Raw genomic sequence first — 17195 nt, 5'->3', positions numbered from 1 at the left:
GGAAAGGCAGAACAAAAACTGTCAGAAGATTTTCTGACTCGTTAGATTAACAATACTTGCAAAAAACAGTGAAATCATCTGCATTTTATGTAAGATGATGTAAACATAGTGGAGGAGACCTCTGGAAACAGGGAACTGTGTTATGGACCTGATGTTGAAAGCAGAAACTAGAGGGGAGAGTTACTAAACTCATAAAAACTCAGAAAAAATGGTAAATTCTCCAAATCAATATTTGATTTTCAGTCAGCATAAAGAGAGAGAAAACATTATAATAAATATCATTACATGTCCAAAATACATTTCTAATTGACCTAGGCCATCCTGCCTTTATAATGTTGATACCTGTATTTCTGATTTTGTCTTACTAAAGATGTTTTCTAAAACTGTCATTTTAAGCAGCACGTGCAAAATACAATCTGTTTTTTCCTGGGGCCAGCTTTTTTTTTTTTTTTTCCTGGGCTCTGAAAGCACAGCTTTGATACAAATCTACATCTCTGTGTGCCTGCTGCATTAGTGATCATACGCAATGGCCTGTCTGCTGTGTGAGATTATGGGGATACTGCAGGCAGGGGGCAAGGGATCAGCCAGGATGTGTACAAACTTCAAATTGTTGGCTACACCCCTGACTGAAGTCTACATAAATTATGTCCACCACGTTCCCATCATTTATATCTTTTGTCATTCCTTCAAAGAACTCGGTCATATTCTGTCTGACAGGATTTATTCTTGGTAAAACCATTGCTGATCTTCTTTTAATAACCCCTTCTCCGATAAATACCCAGCGCTTTCATCCCTAATGATTGATTCTCGTATCTTAACTTTCAGCAATATATCTGAGGAGAGCTATTGAAAAGCAAGTTTCATCTGCTGAGGCAAGTTTAAAGATGAACTCAGGTGGCTCTATGCTTAAATGTCTGTGTATCTATTTATCATCTGTTAAGGTACAAACAGCTCATCATTACAACAACAAGCACTGAAGATGAAAACGATATCCTTCACTCAGTCAATCCTAAAGCAGGAATCAAGTGTCTGGAAAGAACAGTTTAACTTTTTTGAACATGAAAAAGTAAAAGCAACCCTTTATCACAGACATTTTTTCTGTCAGAAAACCATTTCCCATCCTCTCCCTCACTACATGTCTGTTAGAGCTAACACAAATGTGTAAAAAATGTGACTAGTTTGTTCTAATATAGATTCTCAACTTTTATAGATTCAAAGTTCAAAAGGCACTGGTTTAACATATTTGATTGGTGAGACTTAATGACATAATAGCAGGCAATAATTGCGGCTGTAGTATATTCTAGTATTCATACTGAGTTACTGACAGGTTTATTTCCTTGTGTTTTAAAGCCCAGAGAAAGCCCCATGGTAGCTGCCCTTGCTGATGCAGGTTTGCATGGCTTTGCCCACTCTAGAACTCGATAATGCAGTTCCATGTCAGCATTTTGTCAGCCTCACTATTGCACTGATGAAGAAACTTCAGTTAGTCTGGAAATCAGCTCTGAAATTTTGACTGACACCATGCATGAAAATCACATTACCCTGGTTGTAAAAAACCTTCTCTGGCTACCTGTAAAGTACAGGATTATGTGTAAAGTCCTAGTTATTAACTTACAAGTCCTTAAATTGACTTGGGTTTGAATACCTCAGAGACATTCTGGAACCATACATTCCCAGTCGTTTTCTTTGGTCTCAGTCAATTGGATTAGTTCTTTTTGGCTGAAGACATTGAGCTACAGGGCATTTTTAGTGTTTGCTCGCTCCTCATGGAATTCATTAACCATGGAGGTCAGACTGGCTGACTCTCTAACATGCTCTAAATCTGAACTTAGGTACACGTTTTCAGATTGCTTATATTAGGATGTATAAAAAGTATATGATTATCTCTACTAAGTTGCAATAGCTTTTCACATCTGTACATTTCCTTGAGTGTCAGTATTTCAGAGCTGGAATTAGTCGTGTCTCAGGGTTATTTTTCCTCTGTGCACCACAAGAAAAACCCCACTTTGTATTGTAATTTTTCCCAATAACTTTGTAAGAGTCCACAAAGAAAAGACTGGGCAGATGGAAATTCAAAGTTCAGACAAGACATTCCTACCTTTAAAGCACATTTGACAACATGATCTAGATCAATATTTCCAGGAAGCACAGCAGATGAAAAAGAGAAGAACTATCTTTTTAATGTTTTGAAGTATTTATTGCAAATATAATGAGCATTTGCTTTTAAGATATTTATCACTTTTCCTTTTTCCCATGAGTACGCCCAAAAAAGTTTCCTTGGTTTAGCTGGTCTGCAGAACAGTAAATGAGCACTGAATTCAGACAGATCAAATTAAACTCTGATGTAAATAATTACTAAGATTTGATGGGATCACAATTTTACTGTACTAAGAGGTCTTCTTATGAACTCCTGTGTGGTGTGACGAGGCTTACATTCCACAGTGGTACTGCAGGTGGACATATTCTAAATTATGAAAGCATAACAAACTTAAAAGGTTGGCTAACAAGAGTCTAAGGGGATTTGATTTGACCCTTCCCCTGTGTCCCGGGGATAAGTCAACTGGCTGCAGAGAGGATGATGCAATCAAAAGAGGGAGGCATGGATGCAGTTAATCCATGAACGTGCTCTCTATATTGGTATATCATAGAAAGAACAATTCCCTATCAGCAGTGTATGAATAACTGTGTCATGAGCTTGCATGCCAACAGTTATGGGTAGATGTCATCACTTTAAAAAATAAAAGCTGTTTCTACAGACATGCAAGACAGATTGGTGAATTTGCCTGGTTTAAATTAGGCTGAGTGGTTCAGGATGGTGTAAGGAGAGGAAAGATATTTTAATAAAACCAGCCAAATCAAACCTTCCCTGCCCAATCGACTTTTCACAGAACAGGTTGACAGGGTATTAAAAGCTGTTCCCTTGCATTCTGCATGTGAAAAGGGTGCCTAGCATCTAGATTTAATAGAGCCCTAAATAGCTATAGATAATTTATTCTAGTTATAGCTTTAAGTTCTGTTTTTCAGAGAATAAGAGTCTTACAAAAATGGTTTCCATGCAAATCAAAACCAGCTGAAAGCTTGCCAAGGCCAAGATGTAATTTAAGATGGCATTTAAGCTGCTCTGTCTTTTCTGTCTCTAGAGATATCATCATAAAATAAAAGAATTCATCAGGTAATGTTTTCTTCATTATTCAACTGCACAATTCTGAAGTGAAAAAGTTAATTAGACATACAGTGCTGTCGACACATAGTTTATTAGGAGATTCTGATTAATTAGCTATGGTAAAAGGTTTTTATATAGTCATAATTAATTTATATTTCAAGAAAAAAGGCAAACAGACCGTACACAGATTTTAATATTTCTTCCCTCTGACAAATTTATCAAAGTAATTCTGAAGTTCTGTTGAACCTTCTGCCCTTCACTGTTACTTTATAAAGTGGGAAACAGACATCTGAGAGCACAACTAACACTGACTTCCCTGGGAGTCAGCTTAACACTTTCACACCATTTTGAAAAATGCATTTTTTTCTGCTGAACCAGCAAATGAAACCACTGTGAAGTGCTCACCAAGACAAATCTTGGAATACACTGAATCAGCAATGCAAGATTTGGATGTAACACACAAGTTACCTTCTGCATTTTCATATTTCCTTCTATAAAATTAACCTGATTTATAGTAGGACTCAGGTAAAAAGTTGATTATTCCATATTGCTTTAATTTTGCATATTGAGTATTATATACCAGAGTTAGATACATTCTCTTAATCTATTGTCATGTTAACTCCAGACTTGTGCTCACACTCCAGCCCAAACTCCCCTGAGAGACCTCACAAGTGATGCACACTGATTTATGGTTGACCAAAACTGGAAGGAGCCACCAGGTGCAGCAGCAAAGAGAAGGATGAGACAAACTCAAGCAAATTGAAGTACACAGAAGAAATGCAACTTTTTCAAATCAAATCATGGTAGAGAAAAAGTGAACCTTGACTCAAGCACAGACAACAAAGATGAAGCCACAGAGTTTAACTGGTGTGTCTTCACTAAATTACTGGCAGGAGTTAATTTAATCCAAATAAAAGAAAAACAGAGAAAATCTCACTGATCTTTGAGGTGATCTTTACCCTGCACCACTGTGTATTCAGGTTTATTAGCCACAGCACCAACATACTATGACACAAAGACTCTTTTTTTGTGAAACAAACATTCTGAATCCATGTTTGGATATGAGGCTAAAGGCAGAAGCACGCATGCAATCACCAGATACTGGTCAGGGTTTGTAAATCACTTATATTCTGAGAGTTAAAGTGTCCTCCTGGGCCCTTCATCAGCAACTCCTGGACACTGCAGGGCTGTCTCCAATATAATTTGGCTCAATCCTTTGAAAATGGTCAGGTGGCACTTCAGCCATGGGTAAAATTAGAAGGACTTCCAAAACCACTGTTTCTACTTTTGTTTCCACAAAAACCTTAGTGATAAAAAGTACCTCAGAAATGCTGAATGCAAGATTCCCAGTAATGACCATTCAGTTTCTGCTTAAGCTTATTTGATGCAGTCCATTACTCAGAATCATTTAGAGCTATAAAAAATGTTACAATAGTGAAGATTCCTGAATAAATAATTCTCAATTAAGTGTTAGCACCTAATTATATTAACTTATTGTAATTACTGATTCAATTATGAAATTGAAGATTAACCTGAAAATGCAGACTGGCTAATTTATTTTTATGATAGCTATACACTAATAGCACATATAGTTGGGCTTCTTTGGGCACAAGCAAGGCAGGGTTAATTTTAACACTCTTTTAGGAAGCTGGATTGTCTTGCCACACTTGAACAATATCTGACTAGAATACATACTGGATTGTGTCTGATACAATGTTCCATTTATTGTTCCATAGTCTCATGTACTTTGCACAGAAATAGGGAAAGTAATAGATCTTGCTTTTATCACTTCTGTTTATGGTTTTATTTTTTTCAGTCAAAATTTGCATGGGGCATTTCATGATATCTTAGAGTAAGTAAAAGAAGCAAACATATTTCTTAATACATTTATGTTTGGATTTTGTCTTGTGAACAGGAAAGTTAGAGAATGGGTCAGGGGAGAGGGGAGAACAGGTTCAACTTCAGTCCAAATGACATCAGTTAAGTATTTAGGGAAAGCTTTTGACTATTAAGACCAGTGAGGTAGAGTAAGATAAAGATGACATAGTTAAGCTTTCTTCGGGTTGTGTAAGATAGACTGGATGAACTTAAAAAGTTCCTTCCAGACCTCAGATTTTAAGGAAGTGTGCAAAATAAGACTTCTGGTGTTTTGATCTCTCATGTAATCTCATGATTACATATTTTCTTTCCATATGGGTATAGCTGAAAGCAGAGTTTTCCACTTTAAAGTTACATGACTAAAAAAATAACAGCATGCTTTGGAATCCCAATCAGCTAATTTTTCCTAATCCAAATTTTCAGTGATGATTTACTTATTGTGCTACTTACAATAAATATCATGATTCTCAACTATGAAGATAACAAGCTGCATTTGTGAGTGGTGCATGTAGCATTTTTAAGAACTAACAAAGCAGTAAAGATTACTTCACGTGTGCAGATTATGTATTATTTGTTAGTGTGTCACTTCCAGAACTCTTTCTTTTCCAAGGGAAAGTATAAAAAACTTGTGATTAGCTATGACGCTTTATATGTTAGCTTTTACCCAGATAAATGTCAGATTTAGGTAATCCTATAGGATCTATGCTTCAAATGCTTAGAAACATGACTCTGGAAGTTTAAGAAAATACATACATACATATTATTGAGATTAGTGCACCAAACAGCACAGTCCTGCAGTAATAATGGATGGGGCAGAGTGAGTTTAACAACCATCTCTGAACATTTTCTATGTGAATCAGTGGGAACCATGGAAGAGGCAAAGGGGAGTGGATTATTCACTAAAGGTGACTAATAAATGTATCCTTGCTCCCTAATCCATCTCTATTTTGGCACGTTTTTTAACATTTCAATCTCAAGTCTCTTCCTAACTTTTAGGAAGATAGACTATAGTACAGATGGCTTCCAAAAGTGACTGCTGTGGGTAATTTGTTTCATTACAATGCATGGACATTTGCACAAGTAATTGTTTTTTCCTCTATCATCCCTTTTTGTTTATATTTTATAAATTGAAGAGAATATTTGAAAGGACTGCTACATAGTATTTCTTTGGCACTTACTTTGTTGCTATACAAGAAATGGGATAACTTCAAGCAATTTGTGCTTTTGACATGTTTCCCTAATTAGAGTGTCAAGCTGGAAAAAAACAAAGAATGTAAAAGTAATTTTTTAAAAAGTAATTTTTTTTGTACAAACCCGTTATGTTTTGAAGAAAGTCAGATTGTTTCATGATTATACACAAACCTGTCACTACCCAACACAATGTAAACAAGTTTTACGGGAGCTCACTGTCCCTTCCCACTTCACGACTCATGTGCTGCATGTTTCAGTTACTTCCAGGACACACTGCATTGCTCTGCATTCTCATAAAAGTCAGAATTTGACACTGGCTGTGTAGATGTGTGAATAGCAAGGTTAACCTTGCACCCAACTCCTCCCTTTCCCATTGCTGCTAAAATCTCTTCTTGCTGATGTTTAACTCACAAATGCAAAAAATTACACACCTGTCTGCCAACCACACACAGCTGCACAGATCTCACTGCTGATCCAACCTTCTGCAAAATGCAGCAGTCACTTCATGAAGAAATTCAAAGCACTCTTAAGAAACAATATTTTATTTGCCAAGTGGTGCCTGCACCTCAAAAGAGGCATCCATTCTTTGGGACTCTTGATTAAAAGCATTGGATTCAATTTGGGAACCTAAATGGTCCAGCCTGATTTAGTATTTCTGAGTTTCATCAAGGGCCTGATACAAACCAGCCTGGATTTGATTCCTACACCAAAGGACAGGCTACAGGAGTCAATCTTACTGGTGTCTACCCATAATAAAACAGTGGCAGTAAGGAAGGTGCAAACCTTCAAAAAAACCCCAAACCACTCAGAAATCCACATCAGAGAGACGTCTTCTGTTTACATCCCGTTCAATATATAGAAAATATGTGCTGGGGTTTTCTGACACTTTGAAATAGATGAAAGTCAATATATGAATAATTTAGAGTAGGAACACTAAATGTAGAACTTAAAATACTCAACACTGATTTAAGTAAGTCCTTATCAAAACATGTATTTTCCTGGAATAAAAAAAAAAAAAAAAGGAAGAGCAATACTATGCAGTTTTGAAGGAAAAAAAAAGGATGAAGAAAATATCCTGGGTTCTTACAACATAAATAATAGGCTGTTAAAAGATAAGAGATGCTGTAGATGATGTCTCCATCACTTAAACTACATCTTTCTCTTGGAATCCAGCTCTGTGTAAACTGCAAGTAGGCAAGACAATGCTTAATGAGTAAAGATAGGATTCCATTTATTGTAAGCATCACATTCAATTTTTTAACAGCATTCCAACCCTAAAGCTTCTGGAAAATTACTCTTGAAGAATGATGAGACACACTAAACCTATGGTTAAATGTGCTATGATGGTGTGTCTTATGTAGAATTAAGAAGAAACATTTTCCAAAATGTGTGTTGATTTATCACCATTAATTCCTTTCCTTATGTAAACAAATAATTCCTTCTGACATGTTTATTTCTAATCAAAGATGATTTAAGATATTAAAAAAAAATTAAACAGCACTCACTTAACAATGTATGTTCAGGACCCTTTCATCCCCCAAATATACACACCAATTACCTTACCTTTTGCAGTGACTCTTCTACGATTTAAGATATTAAAAAAAAATTAAACAGCACTCACTTAACAATGTGTGTTCAGGACCCTTTCATCCCCCCAAATATACACACCAAGTACCTTACCTTTTGCAGTGACTCTTCTATCCCAAAGAATCCCAGTGTGCTTTGCAAATATAATTAACAATATGGCACCAATAGCCACTGTTGATATGCAACTGCTATTTCTGAAGCTGTCAGCACTTGGCAATATTGTGTATATGTTTAAAACTAAAGCAAAGAATTGGTTATCAGTTTAGGGGGCAAATATAATCATTGAACTTGGAATTTGATCAGGTTTAAGCCCTGGGGTTTACAACCCTGCTCTTTTTATTGCATTCCCAAGGTGTCTTGATGGTTAGCATCCTTTAGCTGCACAATGAATAATGACGTTTGATTGGGTGACTGCATCAGAAGGAAGGATAATACACAATGAAAAAAAACTGGTTTATGTTTTCCTTTATTTTCTTTTTAATATAAGAGTTCAAAAATTTTTTTCCTAAGATACCTATTGGTATAACTAAAAGGAAAGCAGTTTTGGGGTAGGAATGGGTAGGGTAGTTGCAACTGTAGCATCTGGAAGCTGCTCACTGCACGTCCTTCCTGGACGTGCCCCCTTTGAAGGGATTAGCAGCAGCCAGCTCCAGGCAGTCCCCTGGGTATCAGCTGGCATGTCCCTGACACACTGCCGACAGTAAAATAAGTTGATTATTGCCACAGCCACAGAGACCTGACATTTTGGAAGAGTCTCAAACTGGTCACTCAGGCTGTCCATACAGCCTGACACGCTGGTAGCCACCAAGGACTGTCACAGGACACACAGAAACACAGCCCAAGGCATTGCAGCTGGAATACCCAACAACTGTGTGCTTCACAAATTGTGTTTTATGAAACAATAAATGGTGTTTACTTCCCCTGGTTATAAAAGAGGATCCGAGGATTCCTCGGTCGTTCCAAAAATGTAAAACAGGATCAGCAGTAAAAGATGTTGAAGCAGCAGCGTTTCCCTGAGAAGCAGCCAACTTAGAAGTGGAATATGGATTAGTGTCATCAGGAACAGCAGCAAGAGCCGCACAGGCAGTCTGATGGGGCACTTTCTTCACTCATCATTCTGAGGCTCTACAGCTGAGCCACTCAGAAAATCACAGCTGAAAAAATTTTGTCCAGAACTATCAAGCAGATTTGCACCTTCTCTACACTGAATTTTACAGGTTACTGAATAAAGATGAATGAATATCTTATGTAGCAGGTGGAATTTCGATCTCCTGAAAAGAAAAAAATAGCTCCACTACCATAAACAGCAATGGTATGAACTAGAGTTTGATGTGCCATGCAGGGTTTTTGCAGAAGTCTGTAATCTCTTGTCGGATGAAAAAAATAAAAGCTCTTTTTAAACAATTCAGTCAATCTCTTCTTTATTTATTTTTTTTTATTTGTAAAAAATGTAAGTGGGATGTCACTAACATTGTCATATAACAAGGAAACACTCAATGAATTTTCTCCTTTAACATGCCATTCTGAGATTATTTAAATATTTTTATTAAATATAAACAGAAAATATGCTAGAAATCAGTCTTCCACACTGATTCAGTAATAGCATTAATTTCAGTCTCTAACTGGCTGCAGTCAACAAGCCTTCAGAGAGCTTGTGAATCTCTTCTCTTAGTGAAACTGGTCATCAAGATCAAAAACTATAAAGGCATTGATTACTGAATGATGGATGTCTGTCTGGAAGACCAACCAATATTTGTACTGGGAGTTTTTGAAGTGGCAAAATATATCTAAGCTGTGAAGGCTCAATGATGTGGGGTTTTTTTTCAATTTTGAACCATTTGGAGTTACCATAGGGCAAATTTAGATCACCTGACAAGGTTCCATTTAAAAATAGTATTCTACAAGTCTGGGTTTACTTTCTAAGATGTCTCAAGGCAGGCACCTGAAATTGCAAGTACCAGAATACTTTAGAAAACCTAAGCTTCTATTTCCAAAGCACTGAAAGTTATTATTCTTACTGACATCCAGACATGAAAAAGCCTTATTTATTCACCACACATACTCAGAACCACATGACTTTCTTTGCCCTTGTCTGGATTGAGTTGGATTTTCACAGTGCCCTTATTTCGGCCCTTGTCTGGATTGAGTTGGATTTTCACTTATTTCAGTCACTTAAGTTTGCTCCTCTTTAACTTTTTGTTTTCTTATTCACATTCTAAAGAAGATGAAGAATCAAAATAATAAGTTTTCCAGTATGAAGATCTATAGTGTTTATCACTATAAATTTAGCTTTAAATGACCTTCATGCTACCTACAGGCTTGGTAATTCTTTGTTATGCAAAGACTCCTTGTCTTGACATTGAAAACTTTCATCTCTTCTTCTGCTCAGGTAAAATACCTCTGGCCATGAAGAGCCCTGCTCTGTAAGATGGAAAGGTAAGGATAGAGTATGAAATTCCTCCTTGGTCACAGACTGTCCATCCCATGGTGTAACATAATCCCATGGCTTTTACTACCTGGCACATCCTGGGAGCAGGTAAAAAATATGACAATTCCTAATTTTAATACTAAAGAACAACTCTTCCCAGAGAATGCATTTACCCCTACGTGTTATTCCTGTGTGCCATCAGGAAACAAGGAAAACTTCATCTTCATCTTACAGATTGAGGGAGCAGGACCAGGTGACCTACCAAACCTGTGGGTGATATCAGCCTCACAAGCAGGAGCTCAAAACTTCCAAATCAGGCCAGAAACCTTCTGAAACTGTGATCATAGGGCCCTTGAAAATAGTCAAATGGACCACAGTCATAATAACAATGCATTTAAATTAGCCAGTTTCTTATAATTACAAGTTTAATCTGAATTCTGTGTGTGTAATAAAATTTAGAACTATCTCAAATATGTTTCTCACAGCAGATTTCAATTTTTAGTTTCTTGACATTGTGTAGATGCCAGGAAAGGGTTACTGTGATCCCTAGGTCTTTTAATATGCCCTAAAGATAAGTGAATCAAGATGAAAAAATCCAAGAACCATAGGCAACCTCATAATCCATACTGTATGTGTTCATTTCCTAACGAGTGTTCTATATGAGAGAAATTATCTATATTATATGTATACTATAGCAGAACAGATCTATTTTCCATCTGCTACATTTTCCCCCCTCTGTTGGCATAATCAAAAGATGCCCACTTGTCCTCAAAGAGAAAAATACAGTAAACATCTAAATTTATATCATTTATTCCATGTTTTTCAGAAAAATACACAAAAAATCAGCATAATTATTGTAGATTCTTAGAAACTAGTTAGGCCTTAACAGTTAGCTACCTCATTTTATTCTAAAATTCAACAAACTCTGAGAAAATCTCTTTTTTTATACAATCTTTTGGATATGTCATTTGCCATTTATATTTGATGGCCTTAAGGAAAAAAAAAGTTACAAAAAGGTATTAATGCAAGTAGATAATAAAGCTGCATTCTATAAATCTATAGCAGCTTACAGTAATCATTAAAGCATGCAAAACTCTTTCATCTATTCAAAAATATGCAGTGCACAGAATGCCTGCTAAGGTGCATGACAAGTCAGAGTTAAATATATATTAATAAATGAATTAGCTTCATAAATAATAGCCATAATGACATTTTAGGAGACAATAAGTCTGAGGATTGTCAGAAAATGGTTGATGTATGAGCTTCACGTCTCAGTGATTCTTCAAAATGAATAGGCTTTGCGAGATAGTTCAGACCCACGACCAGCCTATTTCCTTGAATAATTTACTTGTTGTCAATTTGTACAGCCACATTACACATGCAAATTGTGCTGCCTGTGCAAACACCACTTGGAGATGATAAAAACAAATTTACGAAGGCTATAGAGGAAGGATTTATTTCACTTTCTCGCCCAGGTCAAGCAATACATGTATCTGACGATTGTGTGTACCCAATTTTGTTGTAATTATATCAGCAAATTATTCTTTATAATCTTATTATTTTTAGCAGTCTCCTTGTGCTTGGGATAATTAGCTTTCTTCACTCAGTGTAAAAACAATTCAACTTGCCAGCTAGGCAGGGCACAGCTCCATTATCTGTTTTGGGTTTAAATTTATTCCCTATATTCTTGGACACTTTGTGTAAATTAAAAATTTCATAGTCCCTAATACTGTACACGCTGTTCATTCAGTGATGAATTAAGGTCCCTAAACCTCTACGTTTGCTATTAGATATCTCACCCACTTTATATGTTAATCTGTGCTAATGAATTCCACAACCCCTAGCCACAGCGAGATGACTAAAATTATTACCACTTACAGAGATATGCCTTTTTCATTTAAAGTTCAATTCAAATTGCTCCCATAAACAGTCTGCCACACAAAGATACCTCCTTTAAAGAAGAGTTACTTACCTGTAAGTAGAGTTCTCTGAAGGTAGCACTATCTGTGGATACACATTCCCAGCCACGTGACCCCTGGTTTGTGGCAGGGGGGAGTGGATCCATCCCTTGATAGTTAAGACTTTTTCCTCAAGGCACTTCATTACCTCTGCAGCTCCTGTGCCTCGAGGGTTGTTTATATCACAGCCTGTCAACACAACCACCCCTCACTTTTGGAAGGCCCTGGACCAGGATGGAGAGCAGAGAGGCTCCTCAGAGTGGTGGCCATTGTGTTGAGGGAACATCTACACGGCAGCTCTGTACTGAGCAAGTCTCAGGTGTGTGTTCTCCTCCCTCTCAGGATTGCTACCTATGAGCCAGAAGAGCAAATCCAGTGAAACAAAAACACAGAAGGCCATGAAAAAACTGGCACAGAATCACACGTGTAGCACAAGAGTCACCCAAGTGTCAGCTTGTTCATGGTGCAGCTTCTTGTACTTCACAGAAAGCCTGGCTACACAACCAAAATTCTACTGCTCTCAAAAGGAAAATAATTTAAATATTAAATTCTACTGTTCTCAAAAGGAAAATAATTTAAATATTATAGTTTTCTCAATAAAGGAGAAGAGCAATACCCTCTGTTGAGCGATTGTGTTTCAAACCAGTAGAGGGCATTGGCATACACAGAGACTAAATAGGTTCCTTACAGGAGCTTGAAAAATCAGCTGTTATTTATAAAAATGAAACAATAGCACACTTCAAATACAGTACAAAGTAACAAAAATAGCCCTTCAAAGTTAAATCAACATAAAAATAAATTGATTTAGATTTTTATAAGACTTTCCAATTATATAGACCTTTATTGCAGTACAAATACAAAACTAATTAATTTTATCTAATATCCTTGAAAAGTAGTTAAAATAATGTTGTTTGTTTCACAAACTAAACCAAGGAGAGGTTAAGTACCATGCCCTAGCTCCGTATCTGAGTGCCACATGAGCTGTAAGACTCCCTATTGTACTTCTAAACAACATCCATTAATACTCAAAGCACAATTCTTTGAGAGGTTAAGAAAACTGCTTTCTGACTCTTTTTGTGTAAAAAACTCAGGTGCTACTCCATTTGCTGGTATGGCAGAAGGGTTTTTCTCTTCTACTCCAGAGAAATGCATCCAAGATCCCAACCCAGCATAAAGATTTTGTATTCATTACAACAAAATTGGGATTGATATATGTGGATCAATGAAATTTGTCAAATAATAGGTGAAAAACCTCACATTGTAATGAATTGCATGACTTCAGGTTCCATAAAACATATCCTGCACTCAAAATAACAAATGCAACAGCAGAGGGGTCAGGTGAGAAAACACAACAGTCCCCACACCCCAAGGGAAGCCCAAAGGGATGAATAAATGCTGTGGCACAACAGAAGTGAACTTCACACGCTCACTGCCTGCCCCTGCTGGGATCCAGTTCAGCCAGGTTGAATTTGGTACGGATACATCTCCAACTGCTCACTGATGCTTTTGCCTTCTGCAAAAAACTTATTCCAGAGAATCCAGATCATTAGCACCTTGAAGCCCTTGCACTTTTTTGTCAGACCTAGACTGCAAGATTAATTTGTGGAATTGTTATTTGTTCCTTGGCTTGACCCTCTGAAATCCAGTGCAGCCCTGGCCAGACTCTGTTGATGCCCTGGAGTCCAAATGGGCTCAAAACCTTCACAGCAGACAAGGGTGATGTTCCACCTGTGAGGCACTGAAGTTGAAAATACCTTGTTTATTCCTCACAGGAATTCTGTGCCAAGAATGGGAACTGAGTACAGATCTTCCAAGCTTCAATCTGGAATTTTGAACAGGTCTTACTTCCTCCCTGAATACCCACTGTGTGTTAGTGCTTTAGAAATGCATTTTTTAAGGAGCAGAGAAAGCAACTTGTTCATGGCCTGCTGATGTTTAAAACCACAGACATTTCTTTCTGATTCTATAGTCAGAACTTTCATCAAAATGCAAACCTCAGAGGAACAAGGGCATTGTAAATGGTGCCATGAAATATTCTCATTAAAGCTCAGGGCTTGATGCTACAATAATCTTCTCTATTATAGATGTACTCCTCTAAAATAAGAAAATTTAGAAACATCTGGGCAGACTTGCTTAGATCTTATATAGCAGAGTATGTGGGAAAAAAGCCATCTGTAAACCTTTTAACTGACTTTAAAACTTCATTTGACTATAATTATTTCAGAGGATTGATAAAAAGTATATTTTAAGTTAGCATCAAATTAAAAGTTTAGAAAACTCAGAGGCTATTTTATTGTCTTTACATCTCTCTTTAAAATCATACTAATTTTCCTTTCCAACACTACTTTATTGTATTAAAATATAACCATGCTGGAAAAATTTCTCATTAAGTTAGCAAAAATGAATACAAGGTAGATAGTATACTAACACAATGACTGTAATCTGCTAATACAATAAGGCCTTCCTATTATGTTTAAAGAAGAATCCAGTTCTTGATCATTTTGACACAGTTTGAAAACACTGTTTCAAAAGGATAGAATGTGGAATATTTCACTGCTTAAGAAAAAGTTTCTTATGTCCTCATTTAGTGCTAAAAACCAGATAGCAATTTAAAATTTATGTTGGAGTAGATTTCATTTCTGCACTAGGAAATTGTGTATATTTTGTGGAAATAAGTATGTGCAAGAGTATTTGTGATTAGCTAAACATGTTTTCAAACCTATATCCAAGGACCTAGTTCAGGCCTTCAGTGTGTTCCATAGCTGGGCTGAAAATGTGAATTGCACTGTGAGAACCTGCCATGGGCACCTGGCACACACACAGCCACCAGCTTTTCTGGGATCTGACAGCTCTCCCCACTTCTGTCACGGGTACTCATTAGGAGAGTTTCAAAAAGAACCCAAAATACATCTGAAAAAGTGCACTATGAGAACTGGGACTCATGGTAGTGTCTGTAAATATCCCACAGCAGGTAAAGGAAGAGATAAAGATGGATAAAGAGAAAATTGCCTGAATCTGACAAATCACAGAGATCCTGGAAGATTCAAATTACTCTTGTTGTGACATTTAATTGCAGTAGTCCTTCCTTCTAAAGTTCAAGTCATTTTTAATAACAGTATCAGAAATAGCTATGCTGTAATTACTGTGGTGTGCCAGTTTGATGTTCCACAGGAATCTCAAAGGCATGACTCGTTTCATTCATAAGAGTCATTGTTTGGCAAGTCTCCAGGACAGGAATTCAAGTCAGAAAGGAAATTAGATCAGTTGACCAAAAGGAAATAAATCAGATTATTTGAATATTTGCTCAATGGGGAACAGAAAATTGCCATCAGAAAAATTCAACACTGAATCAAATGTTGACCACAAGAGTAGGGACATCAGGGCTGGTCACAAAGTTGTGCTGCCTTCTATTTTCTTCTGCAGATAAAAAGACTTTAGACATTATTTCAACACAATAACCCAGCAGTAATTTGCAAATTCTGATAAGTAGCCAGCAAACTCTTTTGTAGTTTCATCAAGCACTTCCTTTGTGAATACAAATACTTCTGGACACATGAAAGTCCAGCAGGAACTCTTGCCACCATTTTTCCTATGGAAGAACCTGTGAGAAATGAGAATTTTTTTGTGGCAGGACTGGAGATTGCTCTGAAAATGTGGTTTTAAAAACGACAATTACATTTCATTTGTAATTATAAAATGCAGTTAATGTGGATATTTGAGTACTTCATTTGTGTGCACCACCAGTGCCATTCTTGCTACAAATTGGTTGTAGATACTAAAAAAGGAGCACAATGTTTGGATACAAATTGTGTACTGAAATTAAATTTGCCTTCTGAAAATGTATCCCTGCCAAACATATAACTTTACAGGTCATAAAGATGTCACACACCTTTTAATGTTCAAATTAAATTGGGTCACATTAAGAAAATATCATGCAGCCTAATGGTCTAACAACTTGCTAGAACAAATGGAAATGAATATCCAGTATCAATACAGTTATTAATTACCAGTTATCTGTGTACCAAATACAACCAATTATTCAATGTAAATAAAATAACTCTCTTAAAAATTGATTTCCCAGATGAGAGGAAAATCTAGTTAGCAAGCTGAGTGTGAAATTTACATGTAGTTCATGAAAAAGTGATTACTTACGGAATTAATTGATTTTAGAAATGAATCTGAGGATGTAAAATTATGGTATAAAAGGAAAACAATCTGAAGATCTGATTTAATGTCCATGAGAAAGGCATTTAGATTTTCCTTCCATGCACAGCCAATCCCAGAAGCTGGGATCAACCAAGAAATCCCTACTCATTGCCATGTTCCCAATTATCCACCTTAATAACTCTTGCCCTTTTCTCATTCTCCTCTTGTTTGTCCACAGCTGGGTCCTGCTGTAGTTTGGGATCAGCAACTCCTTTCTCAAAAGTCTTATTATCATATTGAGATACAGTTTTCAACCTGTCACTCAAAAGTACATTTTCTCACAAATTATTTGGAAGATGGGAAGCCTCCAGTCTTTCAGACACATTTCAGCGCTGGTGATGTCAGCCTTGCTCCTTCATCTTTTCCTTGTGCCTCCCTTCCCGTTGCTCCTTCCATGCAAGATGTTCTTGCTGAATCACATTCAGGCTGCTCCTAAATACCTGTGTTGTCTGCCTCACCTAGGAAAGATTAAAGGACAAAGTGTAACAGAATCTTAGAGATAAACAAGTCCTTTGCTCTGCACAGAGTTTGCATTTTGGTGGTTTTCCTTTTACCACTTTAGTCCAAGGGACTACCGGGAACTTTGGAAGGATTTTTCAATTCTTGAAGAGCATGACCCTTGTCCTTCTGTCCCAGTACAAACCTTTTGGTGTGGCTTAACTACAAGGCTTACTGTTGGAAGAGATGCCATATTCCCTTATAGCAGCAAGACTTGATGCTTGTCTTTCTTCTGAAAGAAGCTCCAGTCTGATGAGGAGCAGCTGAGGGAGTTGGGGGGGTTTAG

The sequence above is a fragment of the Passer montanus genome, unplaced genomic scaffold (assembly GCF_014805655.1).
Source record: "Passer montanus isolate IOZ18808 unplaced genomic scaffold, ASM1480565v1 scaffold21, whole genome shotgun sequence".
NCBI lineage: Eukaryota > Metazoa > Chordata > Aves > Passeriformes > Passeridae > Passer > Passer montanus.
The sequence above is the reverse complement of the archived record's forward strand: the minus strand, read 5'-3'. Positions refer to the sequence as shown.